This window comes from Hevea brasiliensis, chromosome 1 (genome assembly GCF_030052815.1).
Source record: "Hevea brasiliensis isolate MT/VB/25A 57/8 chromosome 1, ASM3005281v1, whole genome shotgun sequence".
NCBI lineage: Eukaryota > Viridiplantae > Streptophyta > Magnoliopsida > Malpighiales > Euphorbiaceae > Hevea > Hevea brasiliensis.
This window is the reverse complement of record NC_079493.1, coordinates 123,966,769-123,979,958: the sequence shown is the minus strand read 5'-3', so window position 1 is coordinate 123,979,958 and position 13,190 is coordinate 123,966,769. Positions and strand designations below refer to the sequence as shown.

The 13,190-nt window shown below is 39.1% G+C and overlaps 1 long non-coding RNA gene across 1 annotated transcript; it reads left to right on the top strand.

The window, feature by feature from the left end:
• Nucleotides 1-9,994: 9,994 nt before the first annotated feature.
• Nucleotides 9,995-11,385, top strand: LOC131182223 (uncharacterized). The gene is made up of 3 exons (XR_009150497.1): nt 9,995-10,083; nt 10,514-10,571; nt 11,150-11,385. It is a non-coding gene; the product is annotated as an uncharacterized LOC131182223 (long non-coding RNA).
• Nucleotides 11,386-13,190: the final 1,805 nt, after the last annotated feature.

The window sequence follows — 13,190 nt, the reverse complement described above, 5'->3', positions numbered from 1 at the left end:
ACACACCTACAACTTCTACTACCAAATTTATCTTTATCCTGATTCAGATTATGCGCATAGCACAAACAACTGAAAACCTGAACGTGTTTGTAAGAAGGTACTTTCCCAAAGAGCATCTCATATGGGGTTTTACCATTTAATAACATAGATGGAGTCCTATTTATCAAATACCCGGCTGCAAGCACACATTCTCCCCAAAATTCTATGGGTAAATTTGCTTGGAAACGCAAGGCTCTTGCCACATTAAGAATATGGCGATGTTTTCTTTCCACTCGGCCATTTTGTTGAGGTGTTCCTACACAGGAAGTCTGATGCAACATCCCTTGTTCATCAAAATATTCTTTCAAGCACATAAATTCACTTCCGTTATCACTTCTGACAATTTTCACATTTTTTTCAAATTGGCGTTTAACCATCACAATAAATTTCTTAAGAACACAAGTTACTTCATTCAGCAAATATATCCAAATAGCACGAGAGTAATCATCAACAATTGTTAAGAAGTAAATTACTCCACAAGAAGTTGGGACTCTATAAGGTCCCCACAAATCACAATGTATCAATTCAAAACAACCATCAGCTTTATTGTCACTAGAAAAGAAAATCTCTCTTGTTTGCTTTGCTCTAAAATAAACTTCACAAGTTTTATTAGTTTTCCTAACTATGCTACCAGCTTCTGGAATTAACTCTACCACCTTATAAGAAGGATGACTCATTCTATTATGCCAAAGCTCAAAAGACCCCACATCAACTACCTTGCAAGCATGTACCGATGTCACTCCCTTGAGAAAGTACAACCCCTCGCGTTGCTCACCCGCTCCAATCAGGTTCCTCAAATTTAGGTCCTGTATTGCACAAATTTTGTTAGTGAGTTGAATAACCAAATTTGAATCATTAAGTAGTTGTGATACAGAGATCAGATTGCAATTCAAATTTGGCACATAAAGGACTCGTTGCAATTTCAAGTCTCCTCCAAGCAACACAGTTCCTTCTTTCACCGCAAAGGTCTTTTCTCCATTAGGTAACCCAATTGAGCATGGCACAATGTCACGCAATTCACTCAAAAATGCCAACGTTCCTGTCATATGATGGGAAGCTCCTGTGTCAATAATCCAAGGAAATATCCTCTGCGTACCTGTCAGCCTCTCATTGCCACCATTCTGACAAGAATTCAACATGCTCAGCAAAGCAGCCCACTGCTCTTCATTGAATCCACTAAGACCCTTTCGATCTGAATTTGTTACAATTCCATGCCCACCATCAACTCCAGTTGCTTGTGTGGTGTTGGCACGAGCAACTCCTCCCTTGCTACGTCCTGCTCTATTGCCACGCTTTTGACCACCTCCTCATCCAGCAGAAGTTCCACGTGGTTTATTATCCAACCATTCTGGATAACCTATCAGCTGGAAGCAACTTTCAACATCATGTCCCTCTTGGTTGCAATTAGAACAAATTGAGGATTTGTCTTTATCCCCCCCTGAATTTCGACTACCTGCTCGAATTGCAAAACTCATAGAATTGCCTCTTTCTTCCTTGGTTCGTGTCATAGTTCGCACCCGCTCTTGCTGAACAACCATAGCATAGGCATGATTCAAATTGGGCAAGGGTTCAGTGCTCAAAATATTAGAGCGCACTGTTCCGTATCCTTCTTCATCCAAGCCCATCAAAAACTGATGAACTCTCTCTTCTTCACGCTTTCTTTCCAATTCAATGGTAAGATTGCATCTGCAGCCTGCACAAATACACACTGGTATCTGGTCATAGTTGTTTATTTCATCCCATAACGTTTTGAGTCTTCCGAAATAGGACACGATCGATTGACCTTCCTGCCTACAATTTGCCAAATCTGATCTCAGTTGCTGCATTCGTGGACCAATCCTAATCGAGAACCTCTGTTTAATATCCTCCCACAGATCCTTTACGTTCTCCATGTGAAAGATGGTCGAGCGAAGCGTCGGTTCAATGGTGTTAAACACCCAAGAAATTAGCATAGAGTTAACCGTCCACCAATCTTCGAGTTTCAGTGAGTCATCTGCTGGTTGCTTGACAGATCCATCAATAAAACCATATTTCTTTTTGGCCCGCAATTCAGTCCGCATAGCTTGGGCCCATTCTTCGTAATTCTCGCCCTTCAACTGAACTTAGGTAATCAAGTTACCTGGGTTGTCATTCGAATTCAGTGTGTAAAAACTAGAAGTTTTCTTCCCTGATCCAGAACTCTCATTTTTCTTTTCATTAGCCATGGCTTTGATACCATGTAAAAGAACTAAGAAATTTTGGAATAAGAATTCTGATATTTATTGCCCCAGAAATCAAAGATATATATAAAAATTACAGCTAACAAATAGGTTCCTAATCAAGCTAAACTACCAAAATTGTATCAGAATCATACAACAAAAGGTAAGAACAGATATACACAAAAATTCCTAAACAAATGCCCTAAATAAATGTAAAATAAGTGGTAGCTAACAGCTGCTTTTCCAATACTATTCCACACAAGAGAGTAAAAATAATGAGTAAAAGCAAGGGCACAAAAGAAGCAAATGATTGTACCAAAGAAAAACAAAGGAGACAGCATAAACCCATTAAAAAGAGATGAACAACAACCTTAAATCGGAGAAAGGTACAGCAACACATAAAGCTAATGAACCAATTTGCATTTATATGCTTAGCTAAATAACACCAATGTAACACCCCTGATTTTTTTATATATTATTATTGGGCTTCGTGTAGGTATCCTCAATTCGGAAATTGACGGATTATCAGGATGCGTGAATTTCCGGCGAATGAACCACTCTGGAAAAGTCTCCGAATTGGATCGAGGTTTTGGCTACCCCACCATTGTCATGCATCCTGAGTGCGTTCCCGAAGTCGGAATCGGCAAAGGTAAACCCGAACCTTGCTTTTTCGTAATTTTCTAGTGCTTAAATCCATAAAATATTCGTGGTAGCTTAGAAAATTACGATTCTTTTTGCAATAGCTTAGTAATATTTCTAAGGACCGCGGAACAGAGTTTTATAATTTTTAGAGCTTATTTGAGCAGTTTTTGCAAAAATGATCAATTATAAGGACTAAATTGAAATTTTACATATTGTGATGAATGATTGATTTGATGGGCCCAGGAGGGGCTGTGTGATGTGATTGAGTTGTGGATATATGGATTGTGGATATAGAAGTGTGTTTTGAGCCCTTTTGCAGGTTGGGTAGGTCCTAGGTATAGGGGAGACTCTGTCGGATTTTCGGCACGACTTAGGACGTATTGGGACTTTTCTTAATTTGTATTGGGTCATTTGTATTAAATAATTGTAATATAATTGTCAGGTGAGCCGGGACAGCCTTCTTCCTCCGCCCAGCCGCTACAGTGATTGTCGTCAAGTCTGTGAGTAAAATATTAATTTTAATTGTAATTTCGATATTATTATATGTTCAAGCATGCCCATGCATCACTTATATGCAAATATTTATGTAGTTAAACTCTAGGCACGATTTATGTTGCATTCATAACTGTTAACGTGCCATGAGTGTTGTTGTGGTAATTTGGAGCAGTGTGCGTGCGTTGGCGTGCGTGTGATGTGGTGTGGACTATGGATAGGACGGGTAGTCACGGCTTGAGTTCTTCGCTGGGACCCGATCCTTCGGGGGGTAGTCACGGCTTGAGTTCTTCGCTGGGACCCCCGATTTGGTTATTAAGTGGAAGTCCGAGCTGAGTTCTTCGCTGGCACCAGGTTGGATTTAAGAGAGCTGTATAGGGGATCAGCTCCCATATGTTATGATTGATGCTACAGGGTGCGTGAGTGCTCCAAATTACCTTTTTGATGTTATGATGTGAAAATATTATTGATGTTGCATTTCACTCTACAGGGTGCATTAGTTTTAGATAGTTATAGAGATTATGGTTAAAATTGATATTTTACTCTCTGAGTCGAACGCTCACTCCTGTTCAATATTTTTTTCAGGCTACAGGAGGATTTTATTTTGGTTAACCTGCTTTTCTCCTTCGCAGGTTGATTATCGATATTTGTGTAATTTTATTTACTCCTAGAATTTTCGCATGTGTTAGAAGTATTTATTTGATTATGGTCTGTAATATTATTATCATGTTGGACCTGTAAACGTATAATGATATGCATATTTGATGGATTGGATGAGGGAGCTGAGCTCCCATTTATTTTTATGAGGATATGAGTATGTGGAGGGTGAGCTGAGCTCCCCAATTGAGTATTTATTATGTTTACAGGTCGGGTGAGTCGAAAACTCCCCGTTGGAAAGTCCATTTTATGGCCGGACTCTGTCCGTTTGTTTTCTTGATATTGGGCCCAAATGGGCCTTAGAGTTGGGTAAATGAATAGTTAAGGCTTACTACGGGCCTCGGGGGCTTTAGGCTGGCCCAGGTCCTAGTGCCGGTCCGGCCCATAGGTTGGGTCGTGACAAATGTGGTATCAGAGCTTAGGCTCCAGATTCATAGGGAAAAATTATCTAAGTGTTGGGAAGAGTCTACTAGGAGTCACATGCGGAGTATAGGATTCTGTTTCGTCTTTTCCTGTAATTCTTTGTTTCTAGATTCTACGTTATACCTCGGGAAATATAAGATTACCTCAGTTAGTGTCTTGATTTTCGTGGAGTACACAGAAATGTGAAATAGAGTTAGTAGACATGTGAGGTCTATCATGAGGATACGTACTCCAAGAAATGTTATATTTTTGTCAGTATGGGTTTAAATGGTGTGCCCATTTCGTGTAAGGCACGAGTACATAAAAGTGAGTCTTAAAAGTACAGTTGCCCTAGATAAGGATGAGGATACCACTACTGGCAGTCATCAGTAGATGACCCAGTCAGAATAAGTTTGTGATAATAGAAGATTCAGGAGAGATAAGAAATTAGGAGACCTAGTCTGTCAGGACGTATCGTAGTAACTATATAATGTTCTCGATGTCTGCTCTGTAAGCTGCAGATTATAGTATCGACATGAGATTATTGTGTAGAGCTGCGTACTTCCTTGTAGTGCTTATGATGAGGATGTTTGTAGCGGTCTGCTTTTGGTATAGTAATACCATAACAGAGTTCTATATCTGCAGAGGAGTTGGAAACTCCTAGTTAGGGGTCTAGAGTTAGAATATTGAGAGGTCACAGTGGGGTGATAACTAGAGTCAGTGACTCAGTTACCCTAGCATGAGCTAGAGTTACAATAAGAATTGCCATCAGACCAGAGGTTTAGGATTAGTTGCAAAGTAAAGGTGACACCTATAGAGTGAGATTATCTAGTATTCAGTATGGAATTTTGGATGGTTTTTGCAGTATGACAAACATTTGGTTAGAACTTAGTGAGAATAGTATACCTTGTGTGTATCAATATGGAATAAAGTACAACCCTACTACCTAGAGAAGGTTGAAACTATGAATATATGATTTACAGAGCTATGATATGATAAGAGAGACATTAGTTTGACATGGTTTTGGGCAAGGTGGTAAATGTAGTACGTTTGTTGCAGCAAGTTAGGGTATAGTCCTATCTTTTCAGAAGGGATCGAAAGTTATTACTAATAATGGTGACCCACAAAATAGTGCCCCAGATGGGACTGTAGAGTGTGGTAGACAGTAGTTGGCTTGGGTATCCTGGAGAGGATACAAGTTCCATTATAGGAATCATATATAATCAGATCACGATGGATGTAAATCCTTTGAATTGGATGACGGGTTTGGGTGCCCGAAATCTTAAGTTTTGGAATTGAGTAAACATGGAAAATAATAATAATAATAATAAAAATAATAATAAATAAAATTACTGCAGAATCAGTTCTCGAGGTAGTAAGGGTATTATGTAAGCTAAAGGATAAGAATAGAAATCATACGATAAAGGTATGACTGCAATTTCCTGAGTTCCTTTCTGACTTCATATTGTTCAAACAGTAGTATAATCTAATTATAATAGTGTTAAGAGTAATAAATTAGCGAAGATAAATCACAGAAGGCCAGTAGATAGAGAAAGTGTAGAATGAAAATTGGGATAATTGATTACAGATGCAATATAATCTAAGTGCCAGTGGGAGTACTAGCTAGAGTGGTCAAAGGACCAAATCTGAGTAGCACAGACATATGATAACGTGATAGAGACTCTGAAAGATATAGTTAGCAAGTACAGCTGTTATGTTAGGAAGAAGAATGGAACCAGGGATAGAATAGTCAAGTTCTATTTTGGGTAAGACAAAGGAAATAAATGAAAGGACAACCTAAAGAGCGCATAATAAAAGGAACAAAGTTAAGATATAGGATAGGCTAAGTGTTATTCTTGGCAAGGAGAATGACAAGGATGGAAAATCCAAAATGGGACCACATTAGTGAGAAAAGTGATGGAGGTATGGAATACAATAATAATGAGTAAATGTTAGAAGGTGTGCGATGGTATTGCGGACTACCTAAATAGGTAGAGAAAGAGAAGTTAGTAAGCAGTAAGTTGAATAAAAGTCAGTCTAAGGGATCAAATAGGTATGATGAGAGGAAAAGAATGATAGATAATGACACATAGGTTTTAGGTTAGACTTTTGAGATAGTGAGAAGGTAGTTAGAGGTTCGTTATGAATGTCAGGCAAACATTTTTAGTGTGATCAACGAGAATCACTTTGCGATGTATAATAACGATGAGCAACGATGAGGGGTAGAATAAAAAGTGACAAGTATGGATGGTAATAAATCACTAGAAAGTTTAAGGATCAAATTAATGACCATAGATAAGGGTGGTATTAGTGTTTGAAGAACTATTAGCGAGAGAAATCTTTCAGGATTCAACAAGGGTTAAGGGCACAATATAAACGATGATAGATATGAATCATAGGTCGAGTATAAGTAAAGTTAATAAATTATAAAATATTATGTCAGGAAGGACGATGGTATAGTAAAGGGTTCATGCAGATGATACCTTATAGGTAGAGCACAATTGTGCTAGGAGATGATGAAATTTGAAGAGAAAAACTAAGAAACATAGGTTAAACATTATTATATGGACAATCGGGCGTAGTTGAATATAGAGGATATTTTTCTTTCTTTTCAAGTTTAGCTCGTGTTTTTGATTCCAGAGCATTATATAAGTAGCAGAGACTGAGGCAAGGAGACCTAGTTATTTGAGATTTTGATAGGCACCAATTCATATACAATTTCCTGATATGAGAATGACAGTAAGTGCATACCTAGTGTTAAGTATGAGAGGACGATCAGAGTAATGACAGGAGTTAAATTGAGTTAGCTACTAAGGCTTGCGACTGTTTTAAACTATGAGCTAGATGAAGTACTATTTATGGATGAGTTTCAATAGATGAAATTGTTGCTGATGGGTAATTTGAGGTTGAAGTTTAGAAAGCTATGGGCAGTACATATGATTATATTAAGGAGAATGAACACGTGAAGTATCTTGTTTGGAATTAAGGCATGACACATATTTCCTACAGCCGTGTTAGTTCAGATGGAACTTATAATTTATGGGGCTCATATTCATCTAGGATAAGCAATTTCCTACTAAGGCTGGTAGGGAATGATAATGTTCTGATAGTTAAGTTGGAAAAAAAGGGGATACAAGAAAAATTTTCTATGGGTAATTATAAGTGTTACATAAGGTGAAGAATGTGCTGGTAGGAGTAAATCATAGGGTTAGAATTCTCGAAGTAATGAAACTAGTAATCAAGATAAGACTAAGAAATAAAAAGAAAGTTAAAGTTGATGATGGGATAGACATCTTTGAAGGAAAAGGTGTAAGGATGAGATAGGACTAAAATTAAGGAATAAGTACAGCAGGTTGAAAAGATACCAACAATACCAAAAATAGGAAAAGGGAAGTGGATAAGATGCAAAGGACAGGAAGAGAGCTAGATAGAGTCAGTTATAATGATGAGGATAAGGAGTGTCTAACCACTGCCCCTGTGTTAACACTACCTATGAGCGGTGAAGGATACACCGTGTACTGTGACGCATTCAGAGTTGGCCTAGGGTGTGTTTTGATGCAGAATGGAAAAATAGTGGCTTATGCTTCAAGGCAGCTGAAGAGGCATGAGCAGAACTATCCCACCCATGATTTGAAAATGGCATCGTAGTCTTTGCACTAAAAATCTGGAGACACTACTTGTATGGTGAAGTGTGCGAGATATACACCGACCATAAGAGTTTGAAGTACATCTTCCAACAGAGGGATTTAAACTTGAGATAGAGGAGATGGATGGAGCTTCTGGAAAACTATGATTGCACCATCGGTACCACCTTGGGAAGGCCAATGTAGTAGCAGATGCTTTAAGCGAGAAAATCTTACGCGGTTTGGCGCACATTTCAGTGAGAGAAGAGACCGTTGATTCGGAAAGTACATGAGTTAATGGATCAAGGTTTAATCCTAGATCTTTTAGATGAGGGGTCTTGTTGGCTCATTTTTGGTGAGGCGGACTTGCGAGATAGAGTTAGAGTTTCCCAATACAGAGACCAACAATTAATGAAGATCATAGAAAGAGTCTGACAAGGTGAAGGTGGTGAGTTTGGATTTGCCAATGATGGTGCCCTAGTGCAAGGTTCTAGGATGTATGTGCCCGATGTGGACAATCTCGAGAGATGAAATCATGCGAGAGGCACACTATACAACGTACAATGTTCACCTGAGTTCCACCAAGATGTACCATGATGTGAAAGATAGCTATTGGTGGAATGGCATGAAGAGAGACATAGCGACTTTGTGTCCAAGTGCTTGACTTGTCGGAAGGTGAAGTTTGAACACGAGACCGTCGGGGAAGTTGCAAGAGCTCCCTATCCCGGAATGAAAGTGGGAAATGATTTCTATGGATTTTGTGGTAGGTTGCCTCGTACCACGCGAGGATATGATTCGATATGGGTAATTGCGGACCGCCTAACCAAATCGGCTCACTTCTTGCACTGTGAAGACTACATATTACGTAGCACGATGCGCGGCTCTACATTCGAGAAATAGTCGATTGCATGGAGTTTGGCTTTCATAATATCGGCAGAGGGCTGATTCACTTCGGTTTTGGAGAAAGTTGCGGGAGGCACTTGGCACCTGATTGAACTTGATGCGGCTTTCCACCCTCGATGCAGACGGACGATCGAAAGGACAATCCAAACATCTGGAAGACATGCTTCGCATGAGTGTTTTGGATTTTGGAGGTCAATGGGATGAGCGGCTAGCTTTGGTGGAGTTTGCCTACAACAACGATTATCACTCCAAAGATAGGATGCCACCCTATGAGGCACTATATGGAAGAAAGTGTAGGTCTCCTCTGTTGGATGAAAATGGGGAAGCGAAGGTACATGATGTAGACCTAGTGCGGTACACTTGAGAGATAGTTCCTTTAATCGAGGAATGGTAGCTTGACTTTGATGGCGGAAGAGTTATGCGGACCCAGACGGAGGGATGTGGAGTTTGCGATGGCGACTATGTATTCTGAAGGTTTCTCCAATAAAGGGAGTCATGAGATTTGGAAAGAAGGGCAAGTTGGCACCTCGGTATATTGGACCTTTTGAGGTTCTTGATAGAGTTGGAGCGATTGCCTACCGGTTGGAGCTACCACCCAACCTTTCTCACGTTCATCCGTGTTTCACATCTCCATGCTCAGAAATACATTCTCGATCCTTCTCATGTACTACTGATCGGATGTAATAGAACTAAAGGAGAACTTGACATTTGAGGTGCAACTTTGTAGCCATAGTGGACTCCCAAGTGAGACAGCTAAGATCAAAGCAGATCCCTATAGTTAAGGTTTTGTGGAGGAGCCGATCGGTGGAAGAGTGCACTGGAGTCGAGCGGGACATGCGTAGCAAGTACCCTTATCATGCTCAATGTGTAATCATGTACTTTATTACGCCTTGTGTAAAATTCGAGGATGAATTTTACGTAAGGGGAAGAATGTAACACCACGATTTTTATATATTATTATTGGGCTTCGTGTAGGTATCCTCAATTCGGAAATTCGGCGGTTGTCGGATGCGTGAATTTCGGCGAACAGACCGACTACGAAAAAGTCTCCGAATTGGATCGAGGTTTTGGCTACCCCACCATTGTCATGCATCCCGAGCGCGTTCCCGAAGTCGGAATCGGCAAAGGTAAACCCGAACCTTGCTTTTTCGTAATTTTCTAGTGCTTAAATCCATAAAATATTCGTGGTAGCTTAGAAAATTACGATTCTTTTTGCAATAGCTTAGTAATATTTCTAAGGACCGTGGGGCAGAGTTTTATAATTTTTAGAGCTTATTTGAGCAGTTTTTGCAAAAATGATCAATTATAAGGACTAAATTGAAATTTTACATATTGTGATGAATGATTGATTTGATGGGCGGGAGGGGCTGTGTGATGTGATTGAGTTGTGGATATATGGATTGTGGATATAGAAGTGTGTTTTGAGCCCTTTTGCGGGTTGGGTAGGTCCTAGGTATAGGGAGACTGCGCCGGTTTTCGTACGACTTAGGGCGTATTGGGTCTTTTCTTGATTTGTATTGGGTCATTTGTATTAAATAATTGTAATATAATTGTCAGGTGAGCCGGGACAGCCTTCTTCCTCCGCCCAGCCGCTACAGTGATTGTCGTCAAGTCTGTGAGTAAAATATTAATTTTAATTATAATTTCGATATTATTATATGTTCAAGCATGCCCATGCATCACTTATATGCAAATATTTATGTAGTTAAACTCTAGGCATGATTTATGTTGCATTCATAACTGTTAACGTTCCATGAGTGTTGTTGTGGTAATTTGGAGCAGTGTGCGTGCGTTGGCGTGCGTGTGATGTGGTGTGGACTATGGATAGGACGGGTAGTCACGGCTTGAGTTCTTCGCTGGGACCCGATCCTTCGGGGGGTAGTCACGGCTTGAGTTCTTCGCTGGGACCCCCGATTTGGTTATTAAGTGGAAGTCCGAGCTGAGTTCTTCGCTGGCACCAGGTTGGATTTAAGAGAGCTGTATAGGGGATCAGCTCCCATATGTTATGATTGATGCTACAGGGTGCGTGAGTGCTCCAAATTACCTTTTTGATGTTATGATGTGAAAATGTTATTGATGTTGCATTTCACTCTACAGGGTGCATTAGTTTTAGATAGTTATAGAGATTATGGTTAAAATTGATATTTTACTCTCTGAGTCGAACGCTCACTCCTGTTCAATATTTTTTTTCAGGCTACAGGAGGATTTTATTTTGGTTAACCTGCTTTTCTCCTTCGCAGGTTGATTATCGATATTTGTGTAATTTTATTTACTCCTAGAATTTCCGCATGTGTTAGAAGTATTTATTTGATTATGGTCTGTAATATTATTATCATGTTGGACCTGTAAACGTATAATGATATGCATATTTGATGGATTGGATGAGGGAGCTGAGCTCCCATTTATTTTTATGAGGATATGAGTATGTGGAGGGTGAGCTGAGCTCCCCAATTGAGTATTTATTATGTTTACAGGTCGAGTGAGTCGAAAACTCCCCATTGGAAAGTCCATTTTATGGCCGGACTCTGTCCGTTTGTTTTCTTGATATTGGGCCCAAATGGGCCTTAGAGTTGGGTAAATGAATAGTTAAGGCTTACTACAGGCCTCGGGGGCTTTAGGCTGGCCCAGGTCCTAGTGCCGGTCCGGCCCATAGGTTGGGTCGTGACAACCAAGAAATGAAGGTTTAACACGAGCTCTCTATAAGCCAAGCTAATCCAGGGAAAAATAGGCTAAACATCCATTCCCATAAGCTAAGGGCAGCCATGGACATCTACTTAACCTTAGCTGATCACTAAAGGCCAACTGAGAGATTTGAAAATCATAAAAGATCTCCACATATAATGCCTCTGACAGATCTGAAAATCACAAAAGATTTGTTAGAGATTATGCAAATCTAACCTACACTGTATGAGAAGTTACTAAGGGCTTATAATCTTCGGATGTAATGCTTGCCTAGGTCACAAACTAAGTATAGATTTTACTGACACCACCTAGAGGCCAGCACCTAAAACTTAGCAAGCAATCTACATAAGCTGCTGCCTGAAAATACCAAAATACAACCTCAAAGTTTCAGATAAATGGATTTCAGGCTTCAGCATACCCTGCTGTCTGAAAATACAAAAATAATCTCATAGCTCACTGATGGAGAACAGCTACCATTCACTTGTGTTACATAGATTACACACTCACATGAGAAGCAAACGAATATAGTATATTACTAAACAACACACTATACAACACAATCTACATAAGCTGCTGCCTAAAAAGACCAAAATACAACCTCAGAGTTTCAGATAAATGGATTTCAGGCTTCAGCATACCCTACTGTCTGAAAATACGAAAACAATCTCATAGCTCACTGATGGAGAATAGTTACCATTCACTTGTGTTACATAGATTACACACTCACATGAGAAGCAAAAGAATGTAGTATATTAAAAATCAAAGTAACAATACTATCACTTTTTTAAAGTATTTCACTTGTGGAGTGTTGGGGGGCTGTATACCCAAATAGTTGCAATTCTCCTCCAAACACACACTATCAGTCTTAAAAAACTCTTCCAACACTTTCATTTTAGGTATTCTAAGTTCACCAAAATTATTAATCAAAACTTGATTGGAAAGCGATAAGCATTTATCGGTGCAGAGATTATTTTTTTTGTTCCATCTTGCTTCAATAACTGTAGCTGTTGCTTTTGCCCAGCACACAACTTAATTGCAATGTAAAAAATAAAAAAAGTTATTAGTAATCATTCAAATTTAAAGTTCTAACTAAGTTATATATAAAATAACTACTAATTAGCCAACATTTAAAACTTCTTATGAAGGAGCGGAAGCATGAAAAACACAAGTTTAGATCATTGAAATTCAAAATTTTTCATCTAGGGTCACATGCATCATACAAGATTCATTTTTATTTATTTAATTTCAATGATAAACAGCATATTAAAACTCTTTTAATATATTTTTGGATCTACATTTGCCATTTAAGATTTTAGAATTAATCAGATTAATTTTAAGAACCCTAGATTAGATCAAAACAAGTGCACTAACCTCTTGATGCACTGTAGTGTGTTTGGCACCTTTGGGATGAGTCTTTAGGACACCAGATATTGTGCCTCTAGCTTGTCCACACCAAGATCACCTATGGTAGCCCTTGAACAGCTTCTAAAGCTTTTTCTATGAATTAGAATATCAAGTTTTGCCTTTTGAGAAATTAGAGATGTAAACAGAA